The sequence below is a fragment of the Myodes glareolus genome, chromosome 10 (assembly GCF_982192425.1).
Source record: "Myodes glareolus chromosome 10, mMyoGla1.1, whole genome shotgun sequence".
Lineage (NCBI taxonomy): Eukaryota > Metazoa > Chordata > Mammalia > Rodentia > Cricetidae > Myodes > Myodes glareolus.
This window is the reverse complement of record NC_142035.1, coordinates 49177946-49194018: the sequence shown is the minus strand read 5'-3', so window position 1 is coordinate 49194018 and position 16073 is coordinate 49177946. Positions and strand designations below refer to the sequence as shown.

The window sequence follows — 16073 nt, the reverse complement described above, 5'->3', positions numbered from 1 at the left end:
AAAACCCAAAATCATACCTACTCCAACAAGGTCATACCCCCTAATAGTGCCACTCCCATGGACCAAGTATTCAAACACATATGTCTATGGTGGCCATTCCTATTCAAAGTACCACATTCACTCCCTGGCCCCCACAGGCTTGTAGCCATAACATAATGCAGAAATGTGTTTAGTCCAACTTCAAAATTCCCCATATCTAGAATAGTCTCAAACTTGCTTAAAAGTTCAAAGTCTCTTCTGAGATTCATGCACTCTCTTGCATGTAATCTCCTATAAAATCAAATGAAAAAGCAGATTACATGCATCCAACATGCAATGGCACAAGATATGCATTACCATTCCAAAAAAGAAATACTGGACCAAAGCAAGACCAAAAACAAGCTGGACAAACTCCAGACTTTGCATCTCCATGTCTGCTATCAAACTGCTCTTCAGATCTCCAACTTCTTTCAGCTTTGTTGACTGCAACACACTTCTTTCTCTTGAGCTGGTTCCACTCCCTGTTAGTAGCTTTACTTGGCTGGTATCCCACAGTTCTAGCATCTACAACATTTTGGGTTCTCCAAAGCAACACAGACTTCACCTTCACAGCTTCACACTAGGCCTCTCTAGACATCCATTCAAGGACACTCCTGACTCTTGCCTGCCGTCAGCAGCTTTCCTATACACAGAGACAGATTTCATAATCCATTTCTCTCCTTGACTCTAAAGCCAGAACCACATAACTGAAGTTGCCAAGTTCTGCTGCTTGTTGGGGCTAGAACATGGTCCCCTCGTTCAACTATATCTTCAGTAACTTTCTGTTTTCAATGGTTTCCTTCACTGCCCAAGCTTGGCTGCTCTGCCAACCTTGAACTCAGAGATTCGCCAGCTTCTGCTTTCTGACCACCACACCCCGACTCTAAGATTTTCTTTAATTCCTTCCACAAGATGGAAGCTTAGCTGTGTGGGATCTTGCCCAGAGGTCACCACTCCCTTTATTCGATTTAACAGCAGGATTTTCTTTACTCTGTTTATCTCCTTGAACACAGGACTTATTTATAAATGTCATAATTCTCCAATAATCTGTAACTCCTTATTTTTTTAATTTTCCATCTTGTGTGGCTTATTTCTTTTTTATTGATATTTATTGAGATCTACGCTTTTCTCTGCTCCCCTCCCTACCTCTCCCCCTTCCCCCTTCCACCCTCCCCCAAGGTCCCCATGCTCCCAATTTACTCAGGAGATCTTGTTTTTTTCTACTCTCTACTTCCCATGTAGATTAGATCTGTGTAAGTCTCTCTTAGTGTCTGCATTGTTGTCTAAGTTCTCTGGGATTGTGGTTTGTAGGCTAGTTTGCTTTGCTTTATGTTTAAAAACCACCTATGACTGAGTACATGTGATAATTGTCTTTCTGTATCTGGGTTACCTCACTCAAAATAATGTTTTCTAGTTGCATCCATTTTCCTGCAAAATTCAAGCTGTCATTATTTTCTTCTGTTGTGTAGTACTCCGTTGTGTAAATGTACCATATTTTCCTTATCCATTCTTCAGTCGAGGGGCATTTAGGTTGTTTCCAGGTTCTGGCTATGGCAAAGCTGCTGTGAACATAGTTGAACACGTGTCCTTGTGACACGATTGAGCATCCTTTGTATATACCAAAATTATCCTTTGGATAATACCAAAAGTGGTATTACTGGGTCTTGAGGAAGGTTGTTTCCTAATTTTCTGAGAAATCGCCACACTGACATCCAAAGGGGTTGTACCATCTTGCATTCCCACCAGCAATGCAGGAGTGTTCCCTTTTTCTGCAACTCCTTATTTACAAGAAAGTATAAACTTGATGATGACGGGAAGGACACTTCATAAACAATTTACTGGCAAAGAACCAGCAGAAATCACTATACCACTAAATGCAAGTTGGTTATTTGTCCCACACTGGTAATACTCAGCAGGTAGTAGAGTATCATGCTACTTGGGATGTATAGATAATCAGCTTTCCTAAAGAACCCCTTTTAAGAATTTTTGAAGATACCCCTGAGTATTATCTAAAATTACTTTAAAAATCCTATAGAGAACACTTTTAATGCTTTTGCAGATGGCTCTTCAAAAGGACAAGGAACCTATTTTATAGATTCCATATTCTCCACAAACAGATTAACCACCCTGGGTTGTACAGCTCAGCAGTCCAGACTGACTGAAATCAATCAGCTGTTATTAGATATCTCTCAGCCATTGAATAGTGTAACCAACTCTGCATATTGTGTTCATACTATTTCTTTTAGAAATTGCAAGACTTGAGCCTAAACCCACTACTAATCTTATTTCACAATTGTTTCTCTTCCTTCGGATATCTATATGACAACAAACTTAATTTTCTTTCATAGCTCGTATTTGTGCTCATTTAATCTGCCAGCGTCTCATATTGGTGCTTGTTTAATCTGTTAGCATCCACTAATGCTTAAGCTGACGCAGCAGCCTCCTCTTGCCCCAGTACTTTCGTTTCAGACAGCTAAACAAGAAATCTTATGAAGTTCATCTTGTTCTTCCTTCACACCACTGCCCTCTGCTGGCGTAATGCATCCTTGAGGGTTAAAATCTGATGCCATTTGGCAAACAGATATTAAACATATCTCAGAATTTGCATGTTTAGAATATGTTCTTGTAATGATTGGTACATCTTTTAAAAATATGATTATTGCTTCTGTTCACAGGGATGAAACAACCTTGGATGCCACTAATAACCTATTATTCCCCTTCTTCTTTCCGGAACATCTATTACACTGAAAACTGATAATTGCCCTGCTTATACTACTGAATGCTTTAAAGTGTTTTGCAATTTATGGAATATTAACCATTTACTGATATCCCTTATGATACCAGTCTCTGGTATCAAATTCTGTCTTTGTTACTGTTCTATTGTTGTGAAAGAGACATCATGACCATGTCAGACTTAGAAGAAAACATTTAACTCAGGGCTTGCTTACAGTTTCAGAGGGCTAGTTTATGATCATCATGGCAGGAAGCATGAAGGCAGGCAGGTAAGCATGTTCTTGAGCAGTAGCTGAGAGCTTAAATCCCAATCTACAGACAGAGAGAGCGTGACTGCACTGCTGTGTGCTTTTGAACTCTCTAAGACTACCCCTGGTGACACACCTCTCACAAGTCCACACCAACAAGGTCACACCTCTAGCCTTCCCAAACAGATCTACTAACTGGGGACAGACATTCAATTATATGAACCTATGGAGATGTTCTCATTCAAACCTCTACAAACTTAAAAAGATTTTCCTATCTTTTCTGAACTTGGGAATTGAGGAGGGATTGTAGAAAGACTAATGCAGTCAAGGAGATAAAGTAGGAGAATGATCAGAGGGAAGGTAGGAGAAGAATTTTTGAATGATTATGGAGTTTGGGTACCAATGAGGATCAGTCTCCAAGTCATTTAAAGTCTTAATTATTGCTCAGTAAGTAAATAAGGACAAAGAACAAGCTAGGCTATAACATGCCATGTATATACACTAAATTGTGTGTGATCACATGATGCCGGAGAATTGTCTGTATTCTGTCAATCATATTTTAATAAAACGCTGATTGGCCAGACAGGCAGTATAGGCGGGAAAACCAGACAGGAAGTAGAGGTGATGTGATGAGAACAGGAGAATTCTGGGAAGCAGAGAGGCTCCTCAGCCACTCCAGCGCAGACCACAGAAGAAGCAGCAACATGTAAGCTGTCACACTGAGAAAGGTACGGAGCCATTATGGCTAATGTAGATAAGAATAATGGGTTAATATAAGCTATAAGAGTTAACAAGAAGCCTGACCTAATGGGCCAATCAGTTTATAACCTAATGTAAACTCCGTGTCATTTTCCTTGGGAGTTGCCGGCTGTGAGGTACCGGGCGGGACAGAAACCCCAACAAGCTGGCCCCTTATGTTACAATCACAGTGTGAAAGTGAATATATATATATATGTATATGTATATATATGAAGATGTGGGAAGAGTTTAACAGATCCTTTAACAAGTGGAGCTAAATTATAGGCAGATTATAACACAAGTGCTTTAGATCATGAGTTTCAGTGTACACAAAGATGCTAACACATCAGGAACAATAGGCAGAAAGTAATACAGATGCTGACTGATCATGAGCTTTAGCCATAAGCTATAGCTATTCATCTGTGCAACACAGATGCATATAGGTCATGACAAGTACAGCACTTCTACATCAGTACAAGAGAATACACATGTACTAATATAGCACTGCCCATGGTTGAGATGGTACTGCACATGATTGTTCAAGTAACACAGCATCTATGCATACACTCTTACAACACAGCAGATGCACATATTATACTAGAAGAGTGGTGTACAAGGATGTAGTAGTACAGAAGTCCACAAAGATGCTTCTAGACAAGTGTGCATGGATGTAGTATACTGCAAATACACAGGTGGTAGGAAAGTGGTGCACGTGGGTGGATTAGTATATCAATGCACACAGATGCAATAGTAGAGCAGCTTTCATGAACAGTCTAGTGCAACAGCAAACAGAAAAATAAATAACAGAAAGAAAGGAAGAAAGGGAAGTGGGACAACAAAACATAAATAAACAAAAGAAGAAATGAAACAAAGGAAGAAAAAAGAAATAAATGCATAAATATTTGCTGAAATACACAGCAAAAATCAAGAAAGACAAAGACAGGTGGACAGAAAAATGAAAAGAAAGAAGAAAGGAAAGAAAAATTGAAAAGAGAGAAACTTAGAAAAAGGGAAATGGGGAAGTAAAAAATAAAAAAAGGAAGAGAGAAAAAAGAAAGAAATGAAGACAGAATATAAAGGACAAAATTAAGTCAGCAAAAGAAAAAAGACATAGAAGAAAGAAAAAAGAATAAGTAAAAGACAGAAAGAAGAAACAGAGACAGACATAAAGACAAAGAATAAAGAAAGAAAAGCAGAAATAAAAGAAATAAAAGCAGAAAGACACAGAAATGGTGAAACAAAGAAGGGAAGGCAGAATAGAGAAGAGAGGAAAAAGGAAAAAGAAAAAGAGCAAAAGAAAGCAAGATAAAGAAAAAAGAGACAGTAAATAAAAAGGAAGAAACAAAGATGAAGAAAGAAAGAAGAAGGAAGAAAAAAGGAATGATAGAACAGAATATGAGAGAAAATAAAATGTAAATAAAAAGAAAAAACCCAGAAAGAAAAGAGAAAAGATGAAGAATCGAATGGAAGAGGAAGAAAGAAAGAAAGAAGAGATTGAAAGAATAAAGAAGGGAAGAAAGATTGAAATAAAGACAGAGAAATAAATAATGGCAGAAAGGTGACAGAAAGGAGAAGAAAGAGAAAGAGAGATACAGAAGAAAAGAAAGGAGGAGAAAAAAGGAAAAAAGACACAGAATTAAATGAGAAAGAAAATAAATAATAGAGAAAGAAAGGAAGAAAGAATAAAAGGAAATAAAGAATAAAGACAGAAATAAAAACAGAAAGAAATGAAGGAAGACAGAAACAAAGAAATAACAAACGAAAGGAGAAAATGAAGACAAAGTAAAAAATGAAGAAACAAAAGACTGAAAGCAAAGAAGGGGAAAAGAAAGGATGAATGAATGACTAGAGAAAAAAGAAATCAAAGATAACAAGAAAGTAAAAAAAAAAAAAGGAAGAAAGGAGAGACCTCTGAAGGTCCAGGTGTGAGTCTGGGACCACTGAGGGAAAAGACCAGAACCAGAGATCTACAGGTCCAGGTGCAAATCTGGAACCTCCAAGGGGATAGGCCAGAATTAGCGACCTCTGCAGGACCAGATCCAAGCCAGGAACCTCTACAGGAGCAAATGTGCCCAGATCAGGGACATTTATGGAAACAAGTCTGAGCCAGCAACCTAGGTCAGAGCAGGCCTGGGACAGCAAACTCACAGGAGAAGGTAGAAGAGAGAAAACATTGAGGGAGTGGCCAGGACCAGACACCTTTGCGGGACCAGGCATGAGTCTGGGACCCCTGAGAGAGTAGGCCAGAACCAGAGACCTCTGCAGGTCCGGGCATGAGTCTGAGACCTCCCAGGGAGAAGACAGGAACCAGAGACCTCTGTGGGTCTGAGTGTGAGTCTGGGACCTCTGAGGCTACGAGTAGGCCTGAGCCAGGAACTCTACCAGAACAGGCCCAAGGCAGCAACCTCAGTACAAAGAGTCCCCAAACATACAATCGCAATGAGAGCAGGCTCAAACAACCCCCCCGGTATTGCAGAGGGAACCTCTTGAGTGCTGAGCGACCTCCAGGAACATGGAGTGACCACCAGGGTGACTGATACCTTGGCCCTGACTGTACCACAAGGAGCAACCATCTGAGCCTTGGATCCACTGGCACTTGAAAGATTGATCATCAGAGTCACAGACAGCCCCAACTACACCAATCAGAAGAAAAGATGGTAGACAAGGTATGAACACATGCAACACCCAAAGAGCAACAAGACACCAGGAAAAACTAGTGGCCCTACAACAGCAGGAATTGAACAACCAAATATAGATGAAGCAGAAGAAAATGACCTAAAAAACAGCTTTAGGAGAATGTTTGAGGCCCTTGAAGAGGAAATTAAAAATTCCCTCAAAGAAATGGAGGAAAAGACAAACAAAAAAAAAATTGGAAGACATTAACAAATCCCTTAAAGAAAATCAAGAAAGAGCAATCAAATACATGAAAGAAACTATTCAAGACTTGAAAATTGAAATAGAGACAATAAAGAAAACACAAGCCAAGGATATTATAGAAACAAAATTTATGAGAAAATGATCAAGAATCACAAATGAGAGCACAGACAGCAGAATAAAAGAGATAAAAGAGAGAATCTCAAGCGCTGAAGATACAATAGAAGAAATAGAATCATTGGTTAAAGAAAACATTAAATCTAACAAAAGCTTAACCCAAAATATCCAGGAAATATGGACACCATGAAAAGACCAGACCTAAGAATAATAGGTATAGAAGAAGGAGAAGTCCAACTCAAAAGCACAGAAAATATATTTAACAAAATCATAAAAGAAAACTTTTTTAACCTAAAGAAAGATATGCCTATAAAGATACAAGAAGCTAACAGAACACCAAATAGACTGGATTTTAAAAAGCTCACTTTCCACATAATAATCAAAACATTAAACATATAGATTAAAGAAAGAATATTAAGAGCTGCAAATGAAAAAGGCCAAGTAAAATATAAGGCAGACATATTAGAATTACACCTGACTTCTCGTTGGAAACAAGGAAAGCTAGAAAGTCTTGGTCAAGCATTATGCAGACATTGGGAGACTATACCCAGCAAAACTTTCAATCACCATAGAAGGGCAAATCAAGATATTCCATGACAGAACCAGATTTAACCAATACCTAGCCACAAACTCAGCACTATACAAAGTATTAGAAGGAAAACTCCAACCCAAGGAAATTGGTCACATCAACAAAAACACAGACAATAAATAATCTCACATCACCAAATCCCAAAGAAGGGAAAAACGCACAAAATGATGTCACCAACAATGAAAACTAAAATAGCAGGAGATAGTAATCACTGGTCATTAACATCTCTTAATATGAATGGACTCACTCACCTATAAAAAGACACAGGCTAACAAATTGGATACAAAAACAGAATCCAGGGCTGGAGAGATGGCTCAGAGGTTAAGAGCACTGACTGCTCTTCCAGAGGTCCTGAGTTCAATTCCCAACAACCACATGGTGGCTCACAACCACTGTAATGAGATATGGTGCCCTCTTCTGTCCTGCAGGCAGCTATGGAGGCTGAACACTGTGTACATAATAAATAAATAAATAAATGTTTAAAACAAAACAAAACAAAAACAGAATCCATTCTTCTACTGCATACAAGAAACACACTTCAACCTCAAAGACAGATATCGCGTCAGAGTAAAGCATTGGGAAAAAGTTTTCAGATCAAATGGACCTAAGAAACAAGCTGGTGTAGCTATCTTAATATCTAACAAAATAGTCTTCAAACTAAAATCAATCAAAAGAGACAAAGATGGACATTTGATATTAGTCACAGAAAAAAATCCATCAAGAAGAAATCGCAATACTGAACATTTATACACCAAATAGAAGGGCACCCTCACATGTAAAATAAATACTTTTTTTAAAAAAGCTTAAATCACACATTAAACCCCACATACTACTAGTAGGAGACTTCAACACTCCACTCTCACCTCTGGACAGGCCTGTCTGACAAAAAAATTAACAGAGAAATAAGGGAACTAACAGATATTATGACTCAAATGGACTTAACAGACATGGAGAGAAGAGGGATACAAGGAACATAACTAAACATAATAAAGCAATATACAGCAAGCCAACAACCAACATCAAACTAAATGGAAAGAAATTCACAGAGAATCCACTGAAATCAGAAACAAGACACTATCTATTCAATATAGTTCTTGAGGTCCTAGCTAGAGCAATAAGACACCAAAAGGAGATTAAGGGGATACAAGTCAGAAAAGAAGAAGTCAAACTCTCACTGTTTGCTGATGATATGATAGTTTACATAAGTGACCCCAAAAATTCTACCAAGAAACTTCTACAACTCATAAACATTTTCAGTAATGTAGCAGGATATAAGATTAATTCAAAAAATCAGTAGTACTCCTTGACACAGATGATAAATGGGCTGAGAAAGAAATCAGAGAAACATCACCCTTCACAATAGCCACAAATAGCATAAAATATCTTGGAGTAACTCTAAGCACATAAGTGGAAGACTTGTATGACAAGAACTTTAAATCTTTGAAGAAAGAAATTGAAGAAGATACCAGAAAGTATAAAGATCTCCCATGCTTTTGGGTAGGCAGAATTAACATAGTGAAAATGGCAACCTTACCAAAAGGAATCTACAGGTTCAATGCAATGCCCATCAAAACCTCAGCAAAATTATTCACAGACCTCAAATGAATGACACTCAACTTCATATAGAAAAGCAAAAAACCCAGGATAGCCAAAACGATCCTGCACAATAAAGGAACTTCTGGAGGCATCACAATCTCTGACTTCAAACTCTACTACAGAGCAACAGTACTGAAAACAGTCTGGTATTGACATAAGAACAGACAGGAGGACCAATGGAATTGAATTGAAGACCCAGATATTAATCCACATATCTATGAACACCTGATTTTTGACAAAGAAGCAAAAAAAATCAAATGGAGAAAATAAAGCATATTCAACAAATGGTGTTGGCATAACTAAATATCAACATGTAGAAGAATGAAAATAGATCCATATCTATCACTATGCACAAAACTCAAGTCCAAATGAATCAAAGACCTCAACATAAAGCCAGTCACAGTGAACCTCACAGAACAGAAAGTGGGAAGTACACTTTGAACACATTGGCACAGGAGAGCACTTCCTAAATATAACCCCGGTAGCATAGACACTGAGAGAAACAATTAATAAATGGGACCTCCTGAAACTGAAAAGCTTCTGTAAAGCAAAGAACCCGGTCAACAAGACAAAACGACAGCCTAAAGAATGGGAAAAGATCTTCACTAACTCCACATCAGGCAAAGGTCTGCTCTCCAAAATACACAAAGAACTCAAGAAATTGATCATCAAAAGAACACATAATCCAATAAAAAAAAATGAAGCACAGACCTAACAGAGAACTCTCAACAGAGGAATCTAAAATGGCTGAAAGACATTTAAGGAAATGTTCAACATCCTTAGTCATAAGAGAAATGCTAATCAAAACAACTCTGAGATTCCATCTTACACCCGTAAGAATGGCCAAGTTCAAAAACATTGATGATAACTTATTCTGGAGAAGTTGTGGGGGAAAGGGAACACTTCTGCATTGCTAGTGGGAATGCAAGCTGGTACAACCCCTTTGGATGTTAGTGTGGTGGTTTCTCAGCATATTAGGAAACAACCTTTCTCAAGATTCAGCAATGTCACTTTTGGGTATATATCCAAATGATGCTCAATTGTGCCACAAGGACATGTGCTCAACTATGTTCATAGCAGCCTTGTTTGTCATAGCCAGAACCTGGAAACAACCTAAATGCCTCTTGACTGAAGAATGGATAAGGAAAATGTGGTACATTTATATAATGGAGTACTACACAGCAGAAAAAAATGACTTCTTGAAATTTGCAGGCAAATGGATGGATCTATAAAACATTATAATGAATGAGGTAATCCAGTCCCAGAAAGACAATTATCATATATACTCACTTATAAGTGGCTTTTAGACATAAATAAAAGAAAATCAGCCTACAAATCACAATGCCAGAGAACCTGGACAACAATGGGGACCCTAAAAGAGACATAATGGACGTAATCTACAGGGGAAGTAGTAAAGGAGAAGATCTTCTGAGTAAATTGGGAGCATGGAGACCATGGGAGAGGGTTGAAGAGGAAGGGAGGGGATGGAGGAGTGCAGAGAAAAATGTATAACTCAATAAAATCAATAAAAATTAAAACATATAAAAGGAAGAAAGACAAATAGAAAAAAATAATCAAATGGAAGAAAGTAATTAAAAAATTAAAAAGAAAGCTAAAGGGAAGGCAATAAAATAAAAAGAAAGAAAAAACAGAAATTATAAAATGAGAAAGAAGAATGGAGATAAATAAATTAGAACAAAGAAAGAGAGAAAGAAAAAGAAACAAAAATAGGACACAGAAATAAATAAAAGCAGAAAGGCAGAAAGAAAGAGTAACAAAGAAAGGACAAAAAAGAGAGAAATAAATAAATGAGAATGTTCAAAGAGAAAATAGAAAAAAAACAAGACAAAAAGAGAGAAACTAAAAAAGGAAGAAAGAATAAAGAAGAAATGAAAGAAAAAAGAAAGGAAGCAAAAATACAAGGAAAGATAGAAAAACAGAAAAAAATAGAATAGTTTAGGAAGAGAACATTATGAAAAACAAAAAAGACTAGAAGAAAGAAAAATGAAAGTGGAAGGAAAAGTAAAGAAACAGAAATAAAGAAGACAGACAAAAATTACAAAAGAAAATTTGGAAGAAAGATAGGAAGGAGAGAAAAATGAAAGACGGACAGACAAAAAGTCAAAAGGAAAGAAGCAAAAAAATGAAGTAAATAAAAATGAAAGAAAATGAAAAATAAAAAAGAAAAAAGCTAAGAAAGAAGAAAAGGCAAAAATATAGAAAAATGAAAAAAGATAAAAGAAAAAGAACAGAATCAAGAGAGAAAGCAGAAATAAAGAAGTGGCATATAAATAAAGACTGAAAGACGGGAGAGAAATAGAAAGGATGGAGTGAAAGACAGAAAAATACAATAGAAAAAGCTAACGACAGAAAGAAGAAATATGGACAGAAAGACAGCCAAAAAGAATATGGAAAACAAAGCAAGAAAGAGAAAAGGCATGGATGAATAAAAGATAGAAAGTGTGGAAAAAAGAAAGAAAAAAGAACAAAAGAGTAAGAGATTAAAGAAAACTGGAGAAAGAAATAACAAAAGAGACAGACAGGAATAAAATAAGAAAGAAAAAAATGCAAAGAAAACCAAAATGAAAATAAAAACAGACAGAAATGAAGAAAGTTAAAGTGAAAATAGAGAAAGGAAAGACAAAAATAAGACAGAAACAAAAAAGAAAGTGTAATACAGAAAGAAATAACAGATAGAATGAAAGAAAAGAAAGGCAAAAAATAAAAAAATGGAAAATAGAGAGGAAAGCAGAAAGAAGAAAAAGGAAGAGAGGAAATAAAAACAAAGAAATGAGAAAATGAATTAGAAAGAAAAAGCAAAGAAAATAGTGACAAAAAGAGGAAAAACAGACAAAAAAGAAAAAAGAAATGTTGAAAGGAACAAAGAAACAAAAAACAAAAACCCAAAGAAAGGAAATAAGAGAATAAAAGAGGGGAAAATAAAGGAAGAGAAAGGAAAACTTAAAGACTAAAAGAAAAAATGAAAGGCAGAAAATTGTAAGAAAAATATAATAAGAATCAAAAAATCAAGGAAAGAAAAAGAAAGACAGAAAATAAAAAAGGATGGCTGGAAAATATCAGGAGAGAATGAAAGTTAAAAAAATGAGAAATACAAAGATAAACAACAACAAACAAAAGACAGGGAAAGAGACAAAAAGGAAGAAAGGACAGATAAAGGCAAGAGGAATGTAGGAGAGAATGAAAGATGGAGTAAAAAATAGGAAGGACAAATAAATACAGAATGAAAGGAAGGAAGACAGAACAAACTATCAAAAAATAGTAAAGACAGGAAGATAGGAAGACAGAATAAAAGACAAAAAAAAGACAAAGAAAAACAGAGATTTGAAGAAAAAGGAATGAAGGAAGGAAGTTAAAAAACAGTGAATAAAGAATAAAAAAGACAGGTTAAAAGAAAGGAAGAGAGTCAAAATGGAACAAAGACAAAAATAAAAACAGAAAAATGAAAGAAAAAATAAACAAAAAATTATATAAATGAGAAAGACCAAAGAAAGGGATGAGGAAAAATGGAAGACAGGAAAAAATACAAATCAGAAAGTAAAAGGGAAATTAAGAAGAAAACAGAAAGAACTGGATAGAAAAAAGGTCTACAAAGATTAAGAAAGGCAGAAAAGGAAGACATCAAGCCAGAAAGGAAAAGACAAGAAAACTGATAGAAGGAAAGGAAATAGAAAAACAGAAAAAATGAAAGACAAGAGAAAAATAGAACAAAGAGAAAAGATGGGGAAATGAACCAAGAGAAGAAAAATAAAGCACAGAAAGGAAAATTAAAGACAGAATGAAAGTAGAAAGAAAAGAAAGAAAAAAAGCAACAAAACAAAGACAGCAGTGGCAAAGCATAACAAAAGTAAGAAAAAACAAAGGATGAAAGAAGGAAAAAAGAATGATGGAAATCAATAGAAAAACAAAAAAAACAAGAAGAAAGAAAGCAAGAAAGATAGGAGGGCGGAATGGGAGGAAAATGGGAGGAGGGGAGTAGGTGGAAAATCTTAATAAATAAATAAATAAATAAATTTAAGAAAATTATCTCAAGGAAGATGCACATAAACAAATGGAACAAGGAAGACAGTTCAAGGGAACACTGAACTGGAAGAGAAATTCAGGATGTTGAACAAAAAAATTGGCAACAATGTTGGAACTCTGTATGTTTGTGAAGACTTGGAAATGAAAAGGAAAAACAAAAATAAACAAATGTATAAATAAAACAAATAAACAGGAAAAAAGAAAAGGGAAAAGGCAAATGGAAGACAGAAATGAAAGAAACATAAAGACAGGATGGTGGGAAAAACAAAAGAAGGAAGAAAGAAATGAAAGAAAGAACTCTGAAAGGAAAGGCAGGAAGAAAGGAAGAAAGAAATAATGAAATATAAAAAAAGGCAGGTGGAAAAAAAATCAGAGGGTTTGAAGGGAGAAACTGCAATCTCAAAAACCAAGAAAAAATAAGAAAGAAAATGCCTAAAAGAAAGATGAAACAAATAAAGGAACAAAGGCATTCAGAAAGAAAGGAAGTGAGACGAGAAAGAAAGGACCAAAAAATATGGTAAAAAGCAAAGAAATATAGAAATTAAAAACAAAAAAGACAGAATAAAAAGAAGAAAGAAAAAAGATAAAGAAAGTAAAGGAAAAGAAAGGAATGTAGAAGAAGAAATGAATACATGAATAGGAAAGAATGACAAAAAGAAAAAGAAGAAAGGAAATCTGAAAGAAAAGCAAAAAGGACAGAAACAATAAAAGGAAGAAGAATTTATATGAAGGAGGAATGAAAAATACTGAAAGAAAGAGTTAAAGAAAGGCCAAAAATAATGATAGAAAGAAAAAAAAGGAGGAAAATCAGAGATAAAGACAAAAAGCTAGAACAGCAGTGCCCAGTGCTGCTCTACTGCAGCAGTACACTTGAACTTATTAGAATGGTAGCAAAAATAGGTGACCTAGTACTGCCAAACACAGGACACATGTGTAGTAGACAACAGTGAGCACAGCGGTACTAATACAGGAACACGTGTGGGTGTATTAGTTCATGGCTACCAACGGATGTAAAAGTACCATACTCTACATGAATGTACTAGTTCAGTAGGGCACACAGATGTTGTAGTAAAGCAGAGTACGTGGATGAACTAATACAGCACACAAGGATGAGCTAATACAACACACATGGTTGTACTAATACAGTACACATGGATGTACTAATACACCACACTTGGATGTTCTAATTCAGCACACCTGGATGTACTAATGCAGCACACCTGGATGTACTTGGACAGCAACACAGACGGATTACGACAATAGCAGTGCACCTGTTTATCCTAATACACCTGTGCACATAGATTTGCTAGTATACCTACACACAGGAATGCATGAGAACAATGATACATGTGGATGTATAGAACAGCAGCACTAATGAACACAGCAGTACAGAGATGCATAGTGTGTACTGGTACAGTCCTGCACACTGATGAACTATTCTGGTGGTGAACATGGAAGTATTGTTACAGCAGTACACATATGTAGTGACAGTATAGATATCAGAACAACAGTGCACATGGATATCCTACTACAGCAGTGTCGGTGTTCTGACCTATGTAGGATGATCAGAAAAAGAGGATCACTCCAGAATGTAACCCAGGCTTTATGGCAGCGGGGATGTTCAGCTTCAATGAACTGAACCTAGAACAGTTGTGAAAAGGCATATTTATTGATACACAAAAGTTGTTTTTATGGGTAAAACAAGTTTTACCAAAGCCCCTAACTTAATCTATATGTTTCGTGAAGGACAACATCACACCCCTGCAACTTTAGTCCTTACTATGCAGCTTTAGGCCTCATTGTGTACTCACTAGTACAAGGCATTCCAGATGTGCCAGGACCATTTTGTAATGAAAGTGGTGCAAATGCAACAAAGCTCCAGAAAAACAGTTCTGTAGACAGCAGATGGGACAGGTTGTGGAAGGGGAAGATAGTGGTGGGTGACCTAGAGCAGCTGATCACCTAGGACCCCAAGGGTATATCCCTCCTTTTCTGTTCTATAGAGGGAGAAGGGCCAAGTTAGGTCTAGGAGATAAGAGCTGGAGCCTGGATAAGAGTCTGTTGGAGCCCCTGGAAGGGCTTAGTAATGGGATGGAGGAGGGGCTTGTGCAGAGAGTCTAGAGCTGCCTCATATAGGGGTGAGCAAGGAGAGAAAAAGAAGGGATCCAGGATTGTAAGAAGCCAGCAATTTCTAGAAATGATAAAATCTCCTCATTGGTAGAGGGGACAGCGAGAGATGATTAGGTGCTTTCTGTCTGAGGTAATGGCTTTGTGGGTTAGGGTGATGGTTAGACCCAAGTAGGTGACCTGAGGGATGAACAGTTGGACCTTGGAAGGTGAGACTCTATATCCCCGACTGGACAAGAAATTTAGGAGGGCAGAGGTGTTAGTTTGGCTAATTTTTGTTTTGTTTTGCTGTTTTTGGTTTTGGTTTTTCAAGACAGGGTTTTCTATGTAATAGCTCTGGCTATCCTAGAATTCATTCCATAAACCAGGCTGGCCTTGAACTCACTGAGATCTGCCTGCCTCTGCCTCCTGAGTGCAGGGATTAAAGGTGTGCACCACCACTGCCCCGCAGTTTGACTAATTTGTAATGATGGGCCACAAAGCAGAATGTCATCTACATACTGTATGAGTTGAGAATTGTGGAGAGACAAAAAGAGTGGGTCAGAAGCTAGGGCCTGGCCAAATCGGTGGGGGCTGTCTCTGAACCCCTGGGGTCAGACAGTTCAAGTGTAGAGATGTGTCAGGGTCAGACCAGGTAAAGAATGCTGAGAAGGATAGAGAAGAAAGCATCCTTGAGGTCCAGAACTGAGAAATGGGAGGTTCCTGAAGGGATAGTGGAAAGAAGTGTGTAAGGTGCCACAGGATAGAAGGGGACCACTGCAGAATTAATGAGCCAGAAGGAGGTCTTGAACCAAGTGGAAGGTTCCATCAGAGTTTTCAACTGCAAGTATAGGAGTGTTGAAAGAAGAAGACATGGGATGAAGTAGTTCTTTTCTTAGAGATGGATTACCCTGATACCATGATGCCTACCCATGGCTCCCTGTTAGAGATGATAGTGGTCAGGTCAAGGGAGCCTGGGCATGATCGGTTGTCCATGGCCAGGCCTAGAAGAT

The 16073-nt window shown here is 37.1% G+C and overlaps 1 long non-coding RNA gene across 1 annotated transcript in view; it reads left to right on the top strand.

Annotated features, from left to right (window-relative positions):
* Positions 1-16073, top strand: part of LOC146892562 (uncharacterized) — a 32012-nt gene that overhangs the window by 7423 nt on the left and 8516 nt on the right. The gene's annotated exons all lie outside the window — the stretch shown is intronic.